Raw genomic sequence first — 25,126 nt, 5'->3', positions numbered from 1 at the left:
TCTACTCCTACTATTAGGTTAATTTTGTTCAAGGTAGGGGAAGACATACCTTTCCACTCATTCAGTACTAAACTTTATTTTCTTAAATCCATGAGATTGTATTTAACTCCTTTATGGAATAAATTCAAAGATTACTTCATTTGTTATACCTGTTCTATACATTGACTATAGATATCTGAGGTCATAAATATGATTCATGACTAATTTTCCCATGAGAATTATGGATTACCACTTTAACCATATTATTTCTTTCTATGAAAGGAAGATGGGTGAAATTGTGGAAAGAACATTGCTTTTAGAGTTAAGACCTGAGTTCAAATTAAGCCTCAGTCACTCACTAGCTATATGTTCATAGGTCAGTTATTTAACTTTTTTCTCCCTTGGTTTATTTATCTATAAGGTGAGGGAAAGAATAGCACATATTTCTCAGGATTATTGTGAATATCAAATGAAATAATATTTTTTAAATGCTTAACACAGTGCCTAACACATTGCCTGGTGCTTCCTAAAGACTTACTCCCTTCCCTTCTCTCTATGGAATATTTTAAGGCTTCTTCTATATTATCTGGTTTTGTGCTTTTAGTTTAGCTTTTTTCTCCTTTCCTTCAAAATTTAATTTAAAATCCTATTAATTAGGTCAGTGGTTCTCCTGCCAAACATGTTCTTCAATGAGGTTTTTGGCTAAATAATAGTTGACAAATTAGAAAATAGAATCTCTTCTAAATAATCAGTTAATTCCTTAAATGGTAAGTATAAAGTGAAGAGGCTTCCTAATGGGCAAATATTGACAGATAACTATAGTCAGTGTAAATATAGCACCAAGGCAGAATGGTACAGGGCCCAAAACATCAGAAGAGAAGGCTGGAGACCAGTGTTCTGCTTTAGTCCTGACCCTGACAATAGCAACCTGGTGAAGTTGGGGTATGATGCTTAACACTTCTTGATTTCATTTAAGTAAATGCATGAGATGATCCATGAGATCACACACTGTCTTAAAAACTCTATGATACTGAGGCCAGCTAGGCAGCACAGTGGATAGAGCATAAGATCTGGAGTTGGAAGGACCTGGGTTCAAATCTGACCTTGAATACTTTTTAACTGTTTGACCCTGGGCAAGTCACTAAACCTCAATTACCACATTCTTGCTACTCTCCTTAGAACTGATACTGATATAAGGTAAGTGTTTAAAAAAAACTCTAAAATTCCAAGTTAAATTGGGAAAAGCTACAAAAGTTTAAATTATTGTATATCCAGAAATGGAAGGGGAAGGCATTTTTTTTAAAAATTAAACTGCAGCTCTGCATGAAAAAACCAATTGCGCAACAAGGCAGGAGATATAAGAGTAAAATTCAACTTTACTTGATACCTAAAGCTTTCATGATTGGCAGGGATCAGTGTTAAAATACAGAACAAAATACAGAACTGACTTTCAGTTTGTAATGGGGTGCAGAGCATGAGAATTCCTTGAGTCTCTGAGACGAAAAGAAGCCTATAATATGAAAACATGACTCTTGGAGAAGAAAACTAGGAAGATGGGAAACCTCTTACCAGATCCTTCCTAAGGTCTACCATTGATTTAATTCAAAAGGTGCAAGTCCCACTTCTGTTACTGAGGCCCTGGGTAAATTTGAGTAAGCCTTTTCCAAACTTCAGTTTTCTCACCTAAAAAAATGATAAAGATAAAATCACAAAATTATTGTATGTAAAGTGCTTTGTAAACTAGAATTTTATTAAAATATAATGTGAATTCCCAAAAGAAAACAATAGTTGCTAAGACTTTTTTCTGTATGGCAACATTTCTGAAAATTTATATCCCACAAAATATTGGTTAGGAATATTTAGGCATAGACATATTTATATATGTATATAGACAGATGTTTTAGATATAGTTATAATCATTGTATATGTTAAAGTATTATTTTAAATGTATAAGTAATTGCTTCCTAAAGGAATATAATAATTCATCAGTCAATAAACATTTATTAAGTGATTGCTATTTGCCAGGCACTGTGCTAAATACTGAGAATAGAAAAAGAAGTAAAAAAAAAATAGTCCCTGCCTTCAAAGAGCTCATACACAGATGATAATATGCAAATATTTGTACATATGTCATATATACAAAACTAAATACAGTCAAATAAGAACTAATTTAAAAAAGAGAGAGCAATGGAATTAAAAGACATTAGAGAAGCTTTCTGTAGACGCTGGAGTTTTACTTGGCACTTAAGGAAGCCAGAGAAGTTAGTAATCAGAATTAAGGAGGAAGAGAATTCCAGGCAAAGGGGACAGACAGAGACAATACCTAAATCCAAGAGATGGAGTGTCTTGTTCATTGAACAATCAAGAAGCCAATGTCACTGGACCCAAGAACACAAGATGGAGTATAATGTATAAGAATAATAGAAAAGTAGAAGGGAATTAGATTATGAAGGGCTTTAAATGCCAAATAGAGTATTTTATATTTGCTCCTGGAAGCAACAGGAAGCCAGTGGAGTTTATTGAGTGGGAGATGAAATGATTAGACCTGCTTTTTCAGAAAAAATCACTTTAGTGACTGAATGGAGAATGTATTGGAGTGTGAAGAGACAGTAGGCAGACTGACCTACCAATAGTCTATTACAATAGTCCAGGCATGAGGTGTTAAGAGCCTGCACTAGAGTGAGCAATGTCAGATGACAGAAGGGCAAGTATTTGAGAGATTCTGCAAAAGTGAAATCAAGTGCTGAGCAACAGCTTGGATGGGATGGGGGATGAGAGATGGCAAGGAATTCAGGATAACCTCTAGATTTTTGAGCCTGAGGGACAGAAAGATATTATTGCCCTCTAAGATAAAAAGAAAGGTTGGAGAGAGAAGTTTTATGGGGCAAAATAATGATTTGTATTTTGGGCATCTTAAGTTTAAGATATCTATTGGCCATTCATTACTAGATGTCTGAAAGGTAATTGGAGGTACAAGATCAGAGGTCAACAGAGAATGAGGCAGAAAAAGTTGATTTAAAAATCATCAACATAAAAGTAATAATTAAATCAATGAGCACTGATGAGATCACCAAGTGAATTAGTATAAAGAGAGGAAAAAAAGAGAGCAGAGAGTAGAACCCTAGAGGGCATGATCTGGAAGAGGATCCAGTAAAAGAGACAAAGAGTGAGGGATCAGAGAGGTGGGAGAAAACCAGGAGGGAAAATGGAATTCCAAAATCCTAGAATGGGGGGAGTATCAAGCCTTCATGGAGGTCAAGGAGAATAAGGATAAAGAAAGACATTAGATTTGGCAACTAAGAGATTATTGGTAACTATAGAGAAAGTAGTTTTTGTAGAATGATAAAGTCAGAAACCAGACTCAAAGGCATTAAGAAGAGATTAAGAGGGAAGGGAAGGTGCCTATTGTAAAAGGCTGTAATTTTTTTTTCACAAATTATATGTTGACATGATTTTCAACAACTTTTTTCTAATATTTTACAATCCATGTTCTCTCCCTTCCCCTGACCCCCTCCTCTCCAAGATGGCAAGTATTGTGAAACAGGTTGTACATGTGACATCATCTATAAATATTTTCATGTTTGTCCTGTTATGAAAGAATATAATATATATATGCATATATATTACTTTCACTAGAGAGAAATTTATAAAGGAAACAAAGTGCAGAATGATATACTTCAATCCAAATCTATTAGTTCTTTCTATGACAATAGATAGCCTTTTTTTTGTCAAAAGTCTTATGGTTTGTCCTGGATCCTTGCATTCTTAATAACAGTTAAGTCATTCACAGTTGACCACCATATACTATTGGAAATGAATACAATGTTCTCATGGTTACTCACTTCACTTTGCATCACTTCCCAGGTTTTTCTGAAATTATCTTGTTCATCATTTCTTACGGCACAATAATATTCCATCACAATCATATATCACAAATTATTCAGCCATTCCCCAATTGATAGACATCACTACAGGTTTCCAGCTCTTTATCACAACAAAAATCACCACCACAAAATTTTTTAATGAGTAGTTCCTTCCCCCCATCTTTGATGTCTTTGGGATACAGACCTATTAGTTGTACCACCAGGTCAAAGAGTATTGCACAGTTTTATGGCTCTTTAGGGCATGGTTCCAAGTTGCTCTCCAGAATGGTTGTATCAGCTATATCAGATCCACCAACATATTAATGTTCCAATTTTTCCAAATTCCCTCCAACATTTATTATTTTTATTTTTTGTCATATTAGCCAGTCTGATACATTGTAAGGTGGTATCTCAGAATCATTTTATGTAGATGGTCTTCATAAGGAGTTTAGTTACAAAGAGAAAAAGGGAAATTTAGTCATTAAAACTTACAGCCTTAGTGTCATCCTCATCACACTCTCATTCACCACATATAATAAAATGTCAAATCTTATCATTTTCCCTTTACAACATTTTTTCTATATGTCCCCTTCTCTGCATTCAGTCATTATCCTAGATTATGTCTTCTTCACTTTGTGAATTTTAGATTTACTCCACCCTGCTTAGTATAGCAATCAGGAATGTCTACACGCCTACTTAAGGGTTAAGTGTTGAGGAGGATGGCCTATGACCAACATTTGCTAGAAAGTGGCAAATAAGAAATCCCTTATAACTTCTCACCTGGATCTTTGAAACAGCCTTCTAACTCACATGCCTGCTTCATGTCTTTCCCTCTTCCAATCTTTCTTCCACTCTGCTGCCAATGCAATGATCCTTGATTACTCATTTCATTTTGATCATATCACTCATGTCCCATGTTCAAAAAATTCCAATGACTACTACCTTCAGGATCAACTATAAATTCCTCTCTTTGGAATTTTTAGGTCTTCACAATCTGGCCCTTTCCTACCTTTCCAACCCTCATATACTTTCCTCTCCTTCACAAACTCTATTACACTGACAAATTGGCTTCCTTGCCTGGCACACAACTTTCCGTCTCCTATCCATTTCTATGCCTTTGTTTTGTCTGTCTGCCATGCCTGGAATGCTCTTCCTCCTCATAGCTACCTCTTACTATCCTTGGTTTTCTTCAAGGTTCAGCTAGAAGACAACCTTCTAAAAGACCTTTTCTGTTCCCCAGCTGCTAGAATCTTCCCCTCTAAGATTACCTTCCTTCTACTCTATATCTTTGAGGTATCTAATTATTTTCATGCTTGCCTCTTTAATTTAGGATGTGTGAGCTTCTTCAGGACAAGGATTTTTTTCTTCAAATGATGTCACATATAGTAATCACTTAATAAATAATTTTGATCAGTCCAGTACCACAAAGCTTTCTTAAGTTTCCCTTCAGGCACTATCATTTTTATATGCAATTACTTTATAGGATCTATAATAGCATAATGAATGCTCAACAAATGAAGATGCTAGTAGCAAATCTGGAAACCTATAACTAAAGAATGATAATAAAAAATAGAGGTGAATGTTTTAGCAGCTGGAAAGGTATCTTCAAATCAGGAAACCTATAGTTCCAAATCCCATCTCAGATATATACTAGCAATATGATTCTAGTCAAATTGCTTAACCTTTCAGTGCCCCTAGACAATTCTAAGTTGCAGAAGAGCTCCTGGTCTATATTGGTAGAGGATATTTCTTCATAAGGAGTTTATTACACTGATGAAATCAGTAGTAGGAGTAAAAACACCTAAACAATTTGAAACCACTTAACCAAATGCTCCAGTTAAAGATGATATAGGAAACAGGAAATGCTTAAGGCACCAATGCAGCAGCAATTATAACTTTATCTCCCATTATCTTTCTATTTGATGTCTCAAGGGTTCTCATCTTGTATTCTTTACAGATATCTCTCTTCAAAGCTGGTTTTATCCTTTCATCTATCAGTATAATTACTAAGAATTTCACTAACATCACTGGATTCAGAGCAAAATTTCTAACATTTTTTTAGAATTTTTCTTAGAAAGTAGTTGAGGTTTTTTTTTCAGAGAGTTTATTCATTTTATTATAGAGATGCTCAGTCTGGTGTTTCTAATGTCATATATACATATATGAAAAATTAATTGCAAGTTGGGTTTTTATGATACAAATATGGTCTTTATACATAAACTAAGGAGATTCAGAGAAAGAAATTATAGAACAAATGTCTCTAAAGAACACTAAATGTAAGTTTTAAATAAAATATTAGCAAAGAGTTATAGCAATATATCACAGAGATAATTCAATAAGAGCACATTGGATTTATAATAGACATATTAAGGTTATCAGAGACATTAGGAAAACTCTCAACTTAAGTGACCATATTAACAATAAGAACAACAAAGATCATATGATTATACCAATGTACACAGAAAGAGCTTTTGTCAAAATATGGTATTCATTTCTATTTTTAATAGAACACTAGAAATCATAGTACTAGTCCCTTCCTTAATAATATAGTGTATCTCATCTATACACCATAGATGAAAATGCACAAAGACAATCATCATCCTCAGTTACCGAGAGACTACTACTATATACTATACTAGAAAGGTAAGACCCAACATTATATTTAATGGGGAATAAACCAAAATAATTTCCAATAAAATTAAGGGTAAATCAAAGATGTCCAATATCATCACTATTATTTGATATCATTCTAGAATGCAATTAAACATTTTACTTCCCTCAAAGATACTGAAGGAATTAAACAAAGATAAGTAACAAACAAAATGATCATTTTTACAGATGGCACAATGGTACTTAGAAGACACCAATTCATCAACTAAGAATCAATTGAAAAGATGAATAACTTCAACAGATTTGTACAATAATAAATCCATATAAATTATAAGAATTTCTGTAATAAACTTAGCATCAAGATGTTTAAAAAGAAGAAAATATATTTAAAATAATTAAAAATGAATGAAATATTTGGAACATTACCCATAAAGATACACAGGACCCATATGAATACAGTTACAAAACACTTTAAGGAGATAGACAAATAATTCAAGAAATATGATTTGCTTTGATTTTATGGGGAGGTTGAGCCAAATCACATAAAAATGAAAAAGTTATCTAAATTAACTTGCTTATTCAGTGACATACCAATCAAGACACCAAAGGTTTATAGAAGTAGAACTATAGATCTAGCTTTAGCTCTGTTTTATAGAACTAGAAAAATAGCAATTTATCTGAAGGAACAAGGAGTCAAGAATCTCAAAAAAAATAACGAAAGAAGCAAGCAAGAAAGGACTCTAGTAGTACAGTATCAGGTCTCAAACTTTACTAAAAAGCAATAATCTACAAAATGATTTGGTACTAGTTGAAAAAGAGAGGGTATTCAGTGGGGTATATAAGGTTCCTGACATACGAAATAAGCAAATAAACCTAAAAGTCTTTAGTTCAACAAATCCAAAGATTTCATTTATTGGTTTCAGGACTCACAGATAAAACGTATGTGTCAAATTGGTCAGAAATCTAGCAGAAATTACGTTTAGACCAAACCTCACACCATATACCAAGATAAGCTCCAGAATGATTTAAAATCTAGAACTCAAAGGTCCATTACAAATAAATTAGAAGAGAAAGCAAAAAAATATATATCTTTCACAGCTATGGATGGGGAAGAGCTTATGAATTAAAAAAGCAACAGAGAGGATCACAGAAGATGAAATGGACAGCTTTTACTAATAAAAAGTTTTTGTACAAACAACTCCACTATTGCTAAGATTAGAAAAGAAATGGTTTAAAAAATAAGTTTTGCAGCAAGTTTCTCTGATAAAGGCCTCATTGCCAAGACATATAAGAAATGGATTCAAATGTATAAAACTGTGTTATTCCTAATTGCTAAATTGTCAAAGAATATTAACAATAGTTTTCAGGAGAAAAAATAATAACTCTTTATAGCCATATTTTTAAAATGCTCTAAGTAACTAATAATTTGAAAAAATAAATAAATTAAGGAAACTTATGGGTACTACCATATACCATCCTGACAGAATAAAAGGAAAATGAATTCAGAAAAACTGGCACATTGAGATATATATACATATATATGTGTGTGTGTGCAATTGTGAATTGGGTCCAATCACTCTAGAAGGCAATTTTTAACTAAGTCCAAAAAACTGTGTAAAACTCTTTCATCTAGCAATATCATTATTAGGCCTATATCCTGAGAAGATAAAAGAGCAAAATAAAGAGCACATTTATAGAATTTTTTGTGGTGACAAGAAACTCCTGGAAATTAAAGGAGTACCCATCAACTAGAGAATGGCTAAATAAATTATGGTATATGAATATAAAGAACAATATTATTATGTAAGAAATAAAATAAGATAATTTCAGAGAAATGAGAAAGATTAAATGAATGGATTTAGAGTGAAATTACCTGAACCAGGAGAACTCATACTATAATACAAACATTATGTAAATAAACAGTTTTTAAGGACTTAAGAACTCTGATAAATACAATGATCAGTGACACCAGAGGAAAACTGACTAAGAATGTTATCTTTCCTTTGACAAAAAGTTGATGGACTAATACCCAGAATGAGACATTCATGTTTGTACACTCCTGATATAAGAATTTATTTTCCTTGGCTATGCTTATTTGTTACAAAAGTTTGGATTTGTTTTTGTGTTTGTTTGTTTTTTCAAGTAGAGTGGAGAGGGAAATTGGGAAGGAGAAAAAACATAAGTACTCCCTAATTTTTAAAAAGCTAATTAAAAATAAGTTGCAAGCTAGAGATCATATCTAAAATTTGCAAAAATCTCCTATTCATATATACATTGGAGCAAGTGTTTTGGTTCTGTCATAAAACCACTTTACTCAAACTCAGGCCAATAACAGAAAGCACAAAGCCATAAGAATTCCATTTTATGTAAATAATAATGTTCTTTTAAAGAATGAATCTATGCAATTTGTTTATTTTCAAATCATGAACTTAGTAGTCCACAGAGAAGTTAATGAATTCAAGGAAGACAATAAGAAAAAACAAAGCAGAACATCAGATCCGGATTGAGAGTGGGAAAAGCCTAGTCCAAATTTAATCTATAACTCAGGCATGCTCTATAAGAACAAAGCCACTGGGTCATTTTTTACAACTCATTAGGAAGTCAGATTTATAGCCTTTTATCTAAAGCTCCCAGAGACTCATCTCCATGAGCATAATTTCTTTCTAAATGACATAGGAGAAAGAGAGGCCTGGAAAGTGAAGCATTGCATCAACATATAATATAAATGTGATTTACAAATGAATATCCACATACCTGCATCCTAGTTCTCTTACTTCAACAATGGATAATATTAAAAATACCCAATGAAATTAAAATATTAAAATGTCCAAATTTCTTATCTGTGACAAACATCATCAGGTTAATTTATTGATCTAAACCATGCTAATGAATCTAAAAGTCAATACATACAATTCAAGGACTTTTTATTTAATATAATACACCTGTGATGAAAGAACAAAGGTTTTTTTTGTTTTTGTTTTTGCTTCTTTTAGGTAAACCATCTGTTACAACACTTTCAATTAAGGTTTCAGTTCCTAAGTATTCCACAGAAACATATGAAGGAGATTCTGATCTTTGTTGTTCTTTTACCTTCTAAGAAAAACAAATACTTAAACTTGATGCAAAATCATTCCTCTGAAGTTTTGAGGTAACTAGAAAACTACTCAATTATATTCCAGTTACAGAGTGTGTATTTTCTGGAAGACAGCTATATAGATATAGCTACATGTATGCTCTAAGATTCTATCAATATCACGGCAAAGTGATAGATAACGTTAGACATTATTTACAAAAAATGACTACAGTGAAAAGTGGTGATTAAGTCACTTAACTGAAAATTTCACAATTCCAATTAAGCCAGTTGAAGAGCTATAAAATAGAAGTTATTTCTCTAAAGACTAACTTGTGTATTAGGTAATGTCAGAATACATGTTCTATTAAAATCACTTTGTCTTAAAAAGTTTACTCATCCTAAATGAATCTCAGAATATCTCATTTCAAATACACCTCACAGTTAGTACTTATGTGATCTTAGGAGAGTCATTTAAGCCTGCAGTTCTTTAATTTCCTTAAAAAAAGATAAAACTAAATCAGGGTTCTTAACATTGTCATCTGGGTGAAGCCTGTGTTCCCCTCTTAATAATGTTCATAAATGTATAATATAAAATCAATAAGACTACAAAGGAAAAAATTGAAAAAGTTATCAAAATATTTTAAATAGATTCACAAGGCCAAGTTAAAATAAAAATTCTAAACAAGATGAACTTCCGGATACTCTTTTAATTAGATATTGATCTTAATTTGGTCATCTTTAAAATACCAAAACAATGATATTTTAGCTCCATAACACTGAATTATTGAGGAATGTTTTTAAATAAAATTATGAAGCCCTTTGAAAATGTAAAGTTATCATTTAAGTATTTTTGAATAAAAGCCTTAACAATGTAAGATAAATGGATTTGATCACGAAATTTTCTGTTTGTTTTAATAGAGGGACATGGTACCACCATCCTTTTAAGTATCTCTGATCTACAATAATCTTTCCTGTCAATAAACCAGTTAAACTGTACCTTTATCAGGCAGAGGTCAGCAAGCATCACTGCATATTGTCAACTTGCTCTCTACATGGTGAGCTACACATCATTTTAAAATGATATGCTGTGTTCAATATTTTATTTGACTGAAGGATAACTGCTGCCTCAAATTTATTGCCACATATACTTGCAGCTAAAGTATACAATATTACTTTAAAATGCCACTTTCAGGATATCAGTGAACATAACTGAAGCTAAGCCATTACATATAAAACCTTTCTGTCTCGTTTTTCATGTCATTACATTGTTTTATAGTTACCTAAAATTATTTTACAAGTGCAAAATTCTTTGACTTGAGCTGCTTTGCATAACTGTTGAAGTTGGAAAGGTAAAGCAGGAAAGTCAAAAGTAGCTCTTTCCATTAAGAAAAATTAAGAGCCTTTTAATTAAAACTAGAGTTGCCATATTTTGGGAACAGGCATAAGAAATCAATATTGTCTTATTGGAAACACTTGTTATGTAAGCTGGATGGGATCCAAACTGGGAAAGAAATGTATTCATTCCATAAAAAAATCTCAGAATGATTAGGATTTGGCACAAATATGAATTCATCCTAATGACACTGTAGTATATTTTATTATCTTAACGCACAAAAAGGATCACGGAATCTTTTTTACACCAATTTTTGTGACTTTTTCAACAGATGGGTTTTAGAAATAACCTTTAGGTTTGGAGGTTTTCTAAACAACACCTCCACTCATCAAAATCATTAAGGCATTCTCTATGATGCCATATCATCTAATATAGAAAGCACTCAATGAGTCAAGTATTCTCTAATTTAAAAGGAAAAAAAAGGAAAAAGACTATTAGGGTAGAGATCACACACTGATAAGATGAAAATATATTTGCCATGAAATCAAAACATTGGACGAAAAGTATATCATAGTATAATTTGTTCTCAAAAATCAGTGTTTAGTGTGTAAGTATTCTGAGATGAAGATGCATAAGTGGGTAGAGCTCTGGATCTGGGAGACTCGAGGATAAGTTTCCATTTACTTTTCCACTGCTTTATGTCTTTATGAGGGGTGTGCCTACAGGCTACTCCCTACAATTTATAACTACATTAGCTCCCCAGGTTTTCCAGTCATTGATCACTGCCAGTAAAGACAGTAGCCACATTTAGCCATGACATGCATAAAAAGTTACTCAGGGCAGATAATTTTGTTTATGTATTCACTGGCACATCTTCTGACCAGGGATGTTTGCTGCTTTTGGAGTGAGGAAAACTTGGTTTTGAGTCCTTCCTCAAGTGTTTAATATCTGTGCAACCCTGGGAAAGTCACTTGGCCTCTCTGACTTTGTTTCCTTATCTGTAAAATGGAGATAATAATAGCACCTACATCAGGGTTGTTGAGAAGAACCAATGAGATCATACATTTAAAGAATTTTGAAAACGTTAGAGCTCTTTATAAACATGAGCTGTTATTATGATATTGTTCTGATCATAGGGAGAACATTTTCACTGTTTAATGAATGTTTGCTTTTGAACCATATATATATATATATACATATATATATATATGTATATATATATATATCAGTCCTTGCCTTAATATTTGTACTGAATATTAGCTCTTATTAAATTAAATTATTAAATTAAATCTTATTAAATTATAGAGGAAGGCAGTCCAAAGAAGAACAGCACCTTGTGTTTCTGTATATCTCTACAAATGCAAAGCAAACTAATTACTATCTCTTCATTCCTACTGGCAAATAGAAATTATTCTTTTCCCCAACTCTCATAAGGATATAGGATATTGAAGTGCCTAGTCTTCACAGAATGTAGAAAACTGGACTTAAAGTTAATGAAGTATGAGTTCCAATCCAGTCTCAGACACATACCAGCCCTATAACCCTGAGAAGTCACTCAACCCCTGTCAACATAAGTTTCTTCATCTCCAAACTGGGAATGATGATGGCACCTGCCTCCCAAGGTTGTTGCAAAGATAAAATATTAGCACCTAGCACAAATATAAAATACTAGAACCTAGTAAAAATTAAAATATAAATACTAAATGTTATTGAAACCTCTTCTGAGTTGTTACATGTTCTGAATCTTTAAAAAGTAATTAAAAGGGGCCTGACTACACATTACTCTGCCATTCTCCTCCCTACCCTAGTTTTGATAAAAGAAAAATCAGCATTTCCCAACAGCACTGACATGACTTTCATGGCCATCACTTTCCTCAAGTCTCTAATCATCCTTTACTTGGACTAGTACAGCCACCCCCACCCACTTATTCTGCTTTCCTCCTATGGAAATCACCCTCTCCACAGCTACCATATTGAAATTCCTACAATACAGATTTGACTATCTCCCTTGCTTAAGAAATCCAACTGGCTCCACCCTTACCTCTAAGATAAAATAGAAATCTCTGTCTGTAAAAGAGAGAATCTGCAGTGCATGCAAAGGACATCATCTGTCAATCAAAATGTAGCATTACTTTGGAATGTTCCCAGGAGAAACAGTTGGGAGCCAAGCCAGCAGCTGAACTGAGGGATTTGCTTTTGGGGCTAGGTGGTGAGGCTGCTGACTGGACCCCTCTTAGCTTCTGTCCTAAGTTAGGGGAGACTTGCTTTTGAGCCAGGCTAAGAGGCTTCTGACTGGACCCCTCTTAGCTTCTGACCTGAGGCTGAGAGACTCTTGGTTTCTGAGAGGGGAGGGAAGGAGTTTTTGTGTGGCTGAGGTTGGTGGCTGAACCTAAAGAGCTAATTGTGTCTCTGGACTTGGATTAATCAAGCTGAGATTATCTGGCTGTCTGGTTAAAAGAAGGAAGAAGAAAAATATTTGTCCTCCAAACTCTCTGACTGTCCCTGTGTCACAGTTGTGACAGAACTGCCATTTTCCTAATACTCTCCTGACTCATTGTATAGATTAGGGAAACCTTCATCCCTCTTACCTCATCCTCCATCCTGTCTTGTCTTCCCCAATAAACCTCCTTCCTTGAGAAAGAGAACAAGAGTGTCTTCTCTAAACCTCACAGTTCATCTTTAGTTACATAGAAGGTAGTTGACTAAAAGGGGAGAGGGGAAAAGAGGCAGGGGGGAGTAGGTAGAAAATGGGTGGCATTTTGAGAGAGGAGGGTAGGCAATATCTTGATCCATTTGCCATCCAGTAGTGTAATCAATAGAAACCTCAGTATCCCCTTTATTACAACAGACAACCACCTATTTATTACAACATGTAACAGTTAAAATTTAGGGGAGACTGAGGCAGGTAGAAATTAGTTTCTTTCTGCAAGGAGTATTATGTTTTTTAGAGGTTTATTAAGGATTAAGGATTAAAGAAAATACAGGATAAGGAAAACATGCCTAGGCCAGAGGCCTAGACAAGACCTCACCTACATTATGGAAAGAGCCACGTCTGCTCCAAAACGGAAGTCCAAAAAGAGGGAAAGAGCCCCAAAAACCTTTGCTACCAGCTTAAATCCTTTCTCGATCTCGGCCCACCTCAGAATTCCTGTGAGATTACAAAGCATTTTGGGGAAGTGGAGCAAAGGCTTGTGGGGATTGTAGTCCTGTATTTGAGTCTATTTTTTTACAAACAAATCTATTAGCCATCAGTATTGATCAATAGGCAACCCCAGTATCTATTTATTACATGTCTCTCTTTTAAAAAAAACCTATCCTATCTGACTCAAATTTACTTATGCAACCATTTCATATAACTCTTCATGTACTCTGGGTTCTGTCCATAGTGACCTTCTTGCTATTTTTTGTGATGAATAAGATGATCCATCTCCCCCTTCCAAGCCTTTGCATATGCCCACTCTCATTCTTGGAATTAATTATAGGTCTTCAACTCCAGCTCTTAGATTCATTAGCTTCCTTCAAAGATTATGTTAAATTCTACCTCCTCTAAGAATACATGTTCCCCATAGCTATAAATGTCCTTCTATGTTGTATGCATTTTATGTTCCATTTACTATGTACATAGTATTTCCTTCAATAGAACAAAAGATCCTTGAGACCAGGTACTACTTTGTTTTTGTCTTTGTATTCCTGGTACCTAGCACAGTGTCTGGTATCTAGTAAGTTAGTAAATGACTAAGTAATACATTTGGAATAGTATTTTACAATCCCTAAAATAACATTCCAAATTCAAGCGAGGGTACTCCTTGGCCTCTATCTCATATTGAAGTCCTACCCTAAAAATGTCCATTGAATAATAATAATGGTCTTACTTTTTTACATATGAAATTCTTAATTTAGGGACACTTGTAAAGATTAAAATTTAGGGGAGATGGGGAGACTGAGGCAGGTAGAAATTAGTTTCTCTCTGCAAGGAGTACTATATTTTTTAGAGGTTTATTAAAGGTTAAAGATTAAGAATATACAAGTAAGAAACATGTGCCTAGGCCAGAGGCCTAGACAAAATAACCTCACATCATGGAAGAGACGCCTCTGCTCCAAAAACGGAAGTCCAAAAGCCCTCAAAAGCCTTTTTCTCCGTTTAAATCCCTTCTCGATCTCGGCCCAGGTGAGATTACGAGGCATTCTGGGGAAGTGGAGCAAAGGCTCATGGGGATTGTAGTCCTGTATTCGAGTCTATTTTTCACATTCCCCCGTGTGATCATTTGCAAAAAAATTAATTTTTTTCCAAAGGATCATGAAAACAAAATCAACTTAAAAGATTACAATAGTGTGAGGATAAGAGAAAAAAGAATAAAACCAATAATTTCTGAACACATTGACAAAAAGCCGTTAGGGGGCAGTCCCCTTTGGCATAAAAGTATACATACAAATAAATGTTCAATCAACCACACCCAAAGTTCAATTTTGTGCAACTTGTGGTCTGGAGGCTTCTTCATGGTGGCTTCTCCAACAGTTCAGTTCTGGATTCAGAGAGGTAGCATCTTCTTTACCTAAAATTCTTCTCAAAAGGAATTTAAACTTTGCAATTTAAATAATGATTTTTTTTTACATTCCCCCGTGTTGTGGGTGATTGAAAGATTCAGAATCAGTTAGGGATGCATGGCTGAGGTATGAGGTATATGAATCAATTGGCAGGAGATATTAAAAAGACATCAGAAAATCCAAAAGAAAAGAAAAATTTCTGGATGGAAATATAGACTATCAAAGTCTTATGTGTAAAAATTCCAAGTAGAAGAAAAATAAATCTATAACAGGTCCTTCAATCAGGGCCCAATCAAAATGATCTAAGTAATGATGCATTTACCCAGTCATTGCCAGGACTACAGAAAGGTACCACACTATGAGAGGCAGAAAAGGGGACCAGATTATAGAAGCCAAGTAGGAGCCAAGGTTTTGGGGATACTCATCTTTGAGTATCTTCAGAGTGAGTGTAGATACAAGGAAAGCCTATGTCTTAACACATGTTAAACATAGTAACCTTGAGTCTTCACACTAGGTTCAAGACCTTTGTATTGGCTTAGAAGTGCATCAATCCATCCTAGATTGGCCTTTCTTTGGCTCTGTGCAATGGCTCTTGTGTGTAGCTCTTGTCCTGGAATCAGACAGAATCATCAAGCAAAGTCCCATAATTTATTTAAATAATTAGTGGCATCATTTTTATAGTCACAAGCTTTTTAGGGCATGTATTAGCAAATGTATCTTAAACTTAAAAATCAAAAGGTTAAAGAAAATCTTAATACTGGTGACATGTGCTTCAAATATAAAAAAGGAGAGAAAAAATAATTAAAAAACTGGAAAAGTTTATTGCACATGCAAGAAAAATATAATAATAAAAGAGCTTTAAAAAATTCAAAAATATAGCTTATAATCATTGACACTCTGTGTCAGTTAAGAAAATATAAAATACAAGGCTTTCTCACCAAAAAATGAGATCCATTTCCTCTTTGTATCTGGCCATGATCACTGTGAGTAGAAGGCAAATGAATTGAACAAGGTTAACAATTTTTTCATCTTTAAAAATATAGTAGTACAAATATGTAGATATCAAATTCCCCAAAATTCTCAATAGCCCAATTAATTACAATAGCAAACAAACACACTTTCATATTTCACATAAGTTGCTGTGTGACATTTTTAAAACCTATGAATTGATGGACATTTGTCACAATTTTTACAAACGTAGCAATCTTTCAACCTTGGTAATAAACATATTTTTTTTTAAAACAAAGTAAAACTCATCTTGGGTTAAGAACATAATCAAGAAATCTATATATCATTCTGGTGCAAGTAAAGTAGTGAGCTGAAGAGTATAAATAAAGGGTGCTCCTTTTGGAGGCTTTTCCCAAGGGTACAAATGCCCTGAAATTAACTGCCCAACTTCCATTCACATGTGGGAAGGTTGGGGGTTATAAAATACATTTCACTTCAGCTACTAGAATGGGCCTTACCTCGTGGTAGGGGCAGGCAAAAATAACCAGACTGTTAAAAAAAAATTCCAAAAATCATATTTAAAAAACCCTTAAAATCACATCATTTGAGGTATTTAGCACATTAAAATCCCAAAGGTTGTTAATACAATTATAACCAGTTCTGAAGTCCATCTATCCTCAGCAAAATAGAAAAAAGCTGTTTTTTCATATATGGGCTTATTCACAATAATATTTTTTCAACAGTTATAGGGGAAACACAACAGAATTTCAAAACTCAGTACATTCAAAATAAATTCAATCAACCTTCAGTTCAAGCAGAATAATATTCAATCCAGTAATATATGAACTTAAAATCACAAAGTTAAACCTTAAACAGAAAATGCAATAGAATACAGAGATGTTTATAAACCATTGGAATCTGAAATGCCTTAGAATGTAGCCTTTAGTCTCTTCAAAGTTCCTTGGGGTTTTTTTTTGTTTGTTTTTAATTATCCATTTAAATGTCTATTGTCCGAAGGTAGAGTAGTAAGGGCTAGGCTATGGGGTTCAAGGGATCCGTCCAGGGCCCCATGACTGGGAAGCATCGGAGGCCAGATTTTAACTAGAGACCTCCAGTCTCTGGGCCTGGCTTCCAGTTCGCTGGGCCACCCATTTTCCTCCCCAAAGTTAAAGTTGAATCTTTGGGCTGAGTCTGCTCCCAGACAGGCAGGCAAAATCAATGAAATTGCCAGAAGAGTCAAAAATCCTTTTAAACAACCCATTGTTTTTTAGGTTTCTGTTTGAAAAGATCTGTTTCTTCTCTCTAGTCTTTTCTCTCTTTCCCCTCTCTGATACCCCTGCGGCCAATACCCCCATCCACTTGGAGGCTTAGCCTAAGGGAAAATTGCCCGGTCTCCTTTCCCTCTCCTCTCTCCCCTCCGCGTGGCCAATACTGTTACCAGCTGGTCGCAATGAGTCCTCAGCAATCTGCTCCGAGGATCTGGGTGATGAGCCGTCTGGGTCGCGCTTGTGGGTCTGGGGCTGGGGTGATGAGCTGTCTGGGTAGGAGGCCAGATGGGTGAGAGACAGACCGCCGGGGTGGGTCGGGCCGGGAGCCGGAGCGCAGCTCGGGCACCAGGTGAGAGGCCAGGAGCAGAAACAGGAGCCGATCAAGATGGTTTTCTAAAGAGTATCTTGGAGAATCGTGGCTTTAAAAAAATTCTCTAGGCTAAAAACATTTTTTGAGAAGTTCTCATCCAATCTAGTGGTCGCCAAAAACTGTAAAGATTAAAATTTAGGGGAGAGGGGGAGACTGAGGCAGGTAGAAATTAGTTTCTCTCTGCAAGGAGTACTATATTTTTTAGAGGTTTATTAAAGGTTAAAGATTAAGAATATACAAGTAAGAAACATGTGCCTAGGCCAGAGGCCTAGACAAAATAACCTCACATCATGGAAGAGACGCCTCTGCTCCAAAAACGGAAGTCCAAAAGCCCTCAAAAGCCTTTTTCTCCGTTTAAATCCCTTCTCGATCTCGGCCCAGGTGAGATTACAAGGCATTCTGGGGAAGTGGAGCAAAGGCTCATGGGGATTGTAGTCCTGTATTCGAGTCTATTTTTCACACACTTGACTTAGAATCATGGGGACTTGGATTCAAATTCTGCTTCAAACACTTATTATATATGTGACTCTAAACAAGTCACTCAACTTTTCTGTACCTCAGTGTCCTCATCTATATTGAAGTCCTACCCTAAAAATGTCCATTGAATAATAATAATGGTCTTACTTTTTTACATATGAAATTCTTAATTTAGGGACACTTGACTTAGAATCATGGGGACTTGGATTCAAATTCTGCTTCAAACACTTATTATATATGTGACTCTAAACAAGTCACTCAACTTTTCTGTACCTCAGTGTCCTCATCTATAAAATTAAATTATTGAATATAATGTCCTCTTTTTTATTTGCTTGTTTTGTTTTCATTTGGAAGGGGGTAAATCATTCATAGCTGATCATACATTATTGTTGTTCCTGTGTATGATATTCTCCTGGTTCTGTTCACTTCACTTTTCATCCATTTAACTTTGCAGGGATATAATGACTTCTAAATTATCTTCTCTAAATATATGATTCTTTCATCTGACTTTCCTCACAACAATCCTGTAGCATAATTCATAAAAAGAAAAGGAGGCTTTGAAATCTATCTTAATCTTTACATAGTTCCTAAGTCTTACTTTGTCTTCATGGCTTACAAGACCTGAGACACAGTCAAAGAAGAATAAGTAAGAAGATTCTTAAATAATACCAAAGCATCTTGGGGAACATCAAAGTAATAAAATAGAACTTCTTCCATAGTTAATTAGTGGAACTGATAGATCTTTTGACAAAAAAGGCAAAAATTTTAAAATCCACTAAAGATTTTTTAATATTTTATTTTTCTGCAATTATATATAAAACAATTTTAACATTTATCTTTTGAAAGAGTAAGTACCAAATTTTCTCTCTTCCTTCTTTCACTCCTTCCCAAGACAATAAACATTCTGATATAGATTTTATATGTACAATCATGTAAAACATTTTCTCCATATTTACCATTTTGAAATTATTGATATTTTAAAGAAAAAATAGAGAATCAGCAGCCAAAAAATATCTTAATACAAGATAGAAACATTTAAAAGAAAACAGAGACTATAAATACAGTGTACAAGTTATGCATTATTTAATTTTATATTTTGAAATTCCTCGATACTTCAAATATCCATGACTTCTTCAGTATAATAAATCTGCCCTATTCTTTTTTAACACAGATCACAACTTCCCTGGGCTTTAAATGATGATCTTCATTCATTATTATGGCCAAAAGAAAATCAACACATTATATACAATTTTGGGGGGCTAAGACTTCTGGGTGTAAGATGACAAGCACACAGATCATTACCATGACCATGCTTTTCCAGCTTAATAAAAACTGACACACAATGTAGCACTCAATAACTCAGAATTGTTTCTATGCAATGATGAGACATCAAAGCAAAAATTGCATTAAAGGATCTTTACAAATAAACTTTTAATAGATGGAGAGAGAGAGAGAGAGAGAGAGAGAGAGAGAGAGAGAGAGAGAGAGAGAGAGAGAGAGAGAGAGAGAGAGAGAGATGATTGGATGGATGGATAGATAAATAGATCAGACAGACAGATAGATAGATAGATAGATAGATAGATAGATAGATAGATAGATAGATAGATAGATAGATAGATAGATGGATGGATGGATGGATGGATGGATAGATAGTATACACATATATAGATATACACATATACATTTATAAATATAAATGTGTGTATTATATATAGAAAGACTTACAACCTTTTTTTTTTCTTTTCGATTACATCTGTGCTTTCCTCAAGTATAGAGAATTCCCACAGCAGATACTTTCTTCACCAATGCAGGAGTTACACGAATTTAGCAACTTATAGTCTTATTAGAGAGTTAGAGGTAAAAAGACTTGCCATGGCACCGAGACTATGTCAAGAGTCTGTTAAAAAAAAATTTTAATTAAGCTTTTACTATGTGCCACACACTGTGCTAAGTGCTTAGAGATACCCCCCAAAAGGCAAAAATATTGCTTCTGCAATTCTGAGGGACTTGTGAAAGAGAATGCTATCTACCTCCAGAGAAAGAACTTTGGGGAGTCTGAATACAGATGAAAGCATACGATTTTTCACTTCAATCTATTTGGCCATAGATTTGGGGATTTTGGTTTTATAAAACTATTGACTCACAAAAATGAACAATACAGAAATATGTTTTGCACAATAATACATGCATAACCCAGATTGAATTGCTTATCAACTCTGGGAGGGAGGAGGGAAGGAGATAATTTGGATCATATAACTTCAGAAAATTTAATTATATTACATATAATTAGGAAAATAAATGAAATAAATAAAGTTGATTCTCAAAAAAAAGGAAAGAAACTATTGTCACTGCCCTCAAGGAGCTCACAGTATCATAGAAGAGATCATATGTGTGTATATATATACATATATATATATTCACACACAAGACGTATATAGAGTATAAATGAAATGTAATCTAAAAATCAAAGGATCTGACTTTGAACTGAAAGGTAACTTGAAGGTTATCAAGTACAACCCTATCACTTTTTCAGATGAAGAAACTGAGTCACTGAAAGGTTAGGTTATTTATGTAGGGTCACTCAACCCAAAAGAGTCAGAGGCAGGGCTTGAACCTAATTCTTCCTAACTCCAAGGCTACCTCTTTACTCTACTTACTAAGCTAGTGCCTTTCATTAATATTCTCTTGATTCCTAATAGGATTAGTATCTGTGGACTAGAGTAAGGGAGAGGAGTTGACCCTTGAGCTGGACCTTGAAAGAAGAAAGGGTATGATACTATTCCAATAGAAACTGGGCCATGAGCATTCATGACATGACTGGAAGATGACAGCCAGTTTTAGCTAAAGTAAAAAGAAGTGAGTTTGGAGATGCAATTTTGGTCTAGATTGCGGAAAAACGTAAAACGAGAAGCAACAAGTGGAAAGGGAGATCCTTTTTAAGACATACTTGCTGTCTTTATTATTATTAAGTGACAACTTGCAGATTGGCATAGCTTATTGACATGATAGTGAAGTAAATACTAACTTATCTTATAAAAAAAAGTATTGATTAAAGATAGCTGCCAAAGTGGAGGAGGCAGTAGCTAGTATAGTGCCCTGAGGAGGTGTCCTTGGCCTCGTTTGATTTAATAGTTTAATAATTTCTTGTACAAAATCATAGATGGCACTCATAAAATGTGCATATGTTTGAAACAGGGAAGGAGAGTCAATATGTTCAATGAGAATCAGGATCCAAGATATACAATAACAACAACAAAAAGATCTCAAGAGGACGAAGTAATAATGAAGAGAATGTAATAGATGAAATCAATAGAGGATAAATGTCAGTCCTACAACTGAACTAAAAAATCAAAAACATGATTACAAGTTAAGCAAACTTGACTGAACAGGAACTTGTGAAAAAAAGCTGAAAGCTTAACTACAAGATGGAAGTGACAAACAGTAGTGGATTCATAGGTGACATTGATGGAAATCCAATGTCCAAAACAAGGGTAGTTATAGTTCTACTAGTCTAAGACTCTAACTTACTAAGACTACATCTCATATTGTTTTAAATTCTGGTGAACATTTTCAGGAAGGATATTGGCAATCAAAGACTATGTCCAGAGGATGGTGATCACAGTGATGATGAGCTTCAAAACAATGCCATGCAAGAATACTTTGAAGGAAGTTAGTATGTTCAACATAAAAGAGAGCAGAAAGAGAAGACAGGAAGGATTTTTTTTTCAGATATGAAGCCTTGATGTGTGGAAGAGGAAATTGATTTATTTTGTTTGGCCACAGAGGTTAGAACTACCAGTAGACAATAGAAGTTCTGAGGACAAAGAAGTCAGATCTGCATAAGGAAGAGTATTTGGAACTGCCCCAAAGTGAAATGAATTATTTTCTGTAATGTCAGTTTCCTATAATTAGACATATATTAATTAGCAAAGGCTAGTCAGTGATTTTTCAGGCATATTATAAAAAAGATTCATGCTTCAGATAGAATTGAGTGGCTGCTAGTATCTTAAAGATTCTAATATTCTGTTTTGAGGGGGTGGGACAAAAAGAGACACATATCTGGATCTAACCAAGAAGTATAAAGAATGAGAGATTTCAATAATATAGATCATCACTTTTTTGAGGGAGATTTTTCTAGCTGGCACTTGGGAACTCTGTACATTAGATTTTTCCTAATACATAATAGTGTCCCTAATACCAAGAAGAACATCATGTGTTAAGATTAAATGCTATTAATTCTCTTTTCAAAATTATCTTGCAACACTCTCCATTCTTTTCCCAACTTTTCTTCTACAATTCTTCTTTTTCTTTAACTACTCTAGGAATTTATGTTGGGCTTGTGTCCAATTTAACACTTTTTCTTTGGGGATTTGTTTGTAGCTATTTTTACATTATTGTCTTCCAAGTTTGTCTTGGTTTTTTGTGCTACCATGTTAGCTTTTTACATTTTCATGTCAAGTTCATTTTTTGTTGCTTGTTCATTCTTCCAACCTACTTCTGGACTTTGAAGTTTATTTTAAAGTTGGGTTCTGCTCACCTGGGAGTAAGAACTCACTGTCAGGGTTTTCCATGCCGCTGTTTTCAGAGCTAGTTCTGGGGGTCTGCCAGTTTGGGGTGCATATAAGATGGTGTCAATCATTGGCATTTCTATATACTAATAATATAACCCAAGAGAAAGAGATAGAATGCCATTTAAAATAACGACAGACAATATAAAATACTTGGGAATCTACCTGCCATTACAAAACACTTTCCATACAAAGACAAATCTAAACAATTAGAGAAATAATAATTGCTCATGTGCATTGCAGGCCAATATAATGAAACTTGAAATTCTAACAAATTAATTTGCTTATTCAAACACCACCAAAATATTTTTTTATTTCATAGAGATAGAAAAAATAACAAAATTCATATAAAAACAATAGATCAAGAATGTAAAAGGAAAAATGTGAAGGAAAGAAGCCTACTAAATTCAAATTTATTAATATATTACAAAGCAATTATCATCAAAACGGACTTCTACTAGCTAAGAGTGATGGATGAACTGATTTCATACACCTTACATAGTATTAAGTGACCACAGTAATCTAGTATTTGATAAACCAAATTATCTAAGCTTTTGAAGTAAAAACTCAACATTTTACAAAAATTGCTAGGAAAACTGTGAAGTAATTTGACAGAAATTAACCATGGACTAACATCTCACACTATTTTCTAAGATAAGATCAAAATGGATAAATGATTTAGCCATAAAAGGTGATATCATAAGTAAATTAGGGAACATGGGAAAATGTACCTGTCAGATCTATGAATAAAGGAAGCATTTATAAGCAAGCAATAGATGAAGAGGATTACAGTGAGTAAAATGGATAATTTAGATGAAATGAAATGAATAAGCTTTTACACAAACAAAACTAATTCAATTAAAATTAGAAGGAAAATAGAAAACTAGGGGGAAATTTATAGAATCTTTCTGATAAAGACTTAATTTCACAAATATGTAGAAAGCTGAGCCAAATTGAGAGAGAGATGGGGAGAAGGAGAAAGAAAGAGAGAGACAGAGACAGAGACAGAGACAGAGACAGAGACAGAGAGAAAGAAAATTTCTCAGTTAACAAATGGTCAAATGATCTGAACAGGCAATTTTCAGACTAATCAAAGCTTTCAATGGTCACATAAAAATGCTCTAAATCACAACTGGCAAATTAAAACAACTCTGAGGAACCACTTCATGTCTATCAGATTAGGTAACTTGACAGAAAATGAAAATGACAAATGCTGGAGGGAATATGGAAAAATTGGGACACTAATGCATTTTTGGAAGAGTTGTGAATTAGTCCAACCATCTTAGAGAACAATTTGGAGCTAGCTCCAAAGAGTGATAAAACTATGCATGCCCTTTGACCCATCAGTACCACTAGTAAAGCAGGACAATTTGGAGGGATTTAGGAGAAAAAACACTATCCACATCCAGAGAAAGAACTATGGGAGCAGAAACACAAAAGAAAAACAACTGCTTGATCATATGGGTTGATGGTAATATGATTGGGGATGTAAACTCTAAACGATCACCCTAGTGCAAATATTAAAAACATGGAAATAGGTTCTGATCAAGGACACATGTAAAATCCAGTGGAATTGCTCATTGGCTATGGGAGGGGGTAAAAGGAGGGGAAGGAAAGAGCATGAATCATATCACCATGGAAAAATATTCTTAATTAATTAATTAAGCTTAATTTTTAAAAATACCACTAGTAGGTCTATATTCCAAATCAAATAACATATTTGATTATTTAATAGATCAAATAATAGGCGAAAGGACCTATATGTACTAACAATATTTATATCAGCTCTTTTCTGGTGGCAAAAAACTGGAACTCAAGCCCATCAATCAGGAAATGGCTAAACAAGCTGTGGCATGTTTGTGACTGAATACTCTTGTGCAGAATGGTTTCACAAAAACCTGGGAAGTCATATATAAACTCATGCAAAGTGAAGTGAGCTGAACCAGCATACTTGTCACAGTAATAGCAATATTGGAAAGATAATGAACAATAAAAGACTTAGTTACTCCGATTAAGACAAATCCAAAGGACTCATGATGAAAAATACTATATACCTCCAGAGAGAGAACTTAAGAACTCTGAATGCAGACTG

The 25,126-nt window shown here is 34.2% G+C and overlaps 1 long non-coding RNA gene across 4 annotated transcripts in view; it reads right to left on the bottom strand.

Moving 5' to 3' along the window:
- LOC103095848 (uncharacterized) overlaps positions 1–25,126 on the bottom strand; it is a 65,548-nt gene that overhangs the window by 37,685 nt on the left and 2,737 nt on the right. For 3 of the 4 annotated variants that reach the window (XR_008911252.1, XR_467705.2, XR_467706.2), the window contains exons 2-3: positions 20,195–20,363; positions 1,549–1,662 (exon numbers count right to left, since the gene is read on the bottom strand). This is a non-coding gene — a long non-coding RNA (uncharacterized LOC103095848). The remainder of the gene's footprint in view (positions 1–1,548; positions 1,663–20,194; positions 20,364–25,126) is intronic. The other variant, XR_008911253.1, reaches the window with a different exon arrangement.

The sequence above is a fragment of the Monodelphis domestica genome, chromosome 4, assembly GCF_027887165.1.
Source record: "Monodelphis domestica isolate mMonDom1 chromosome 4, mMonDom1.pri, whole genome shotgun sequence".
Classification (NCBI taxonomy): Eukaryota; Metazoa; Chordata; class Mammalia; order Didelphimorphia; family Didelphidae; genus Monodelphis; species Monodelphis domestica.
Note: the sequence above shows the minus strand (reverse complement) of the source record. Positions and strands in the feature narration are given on the sequence as shown.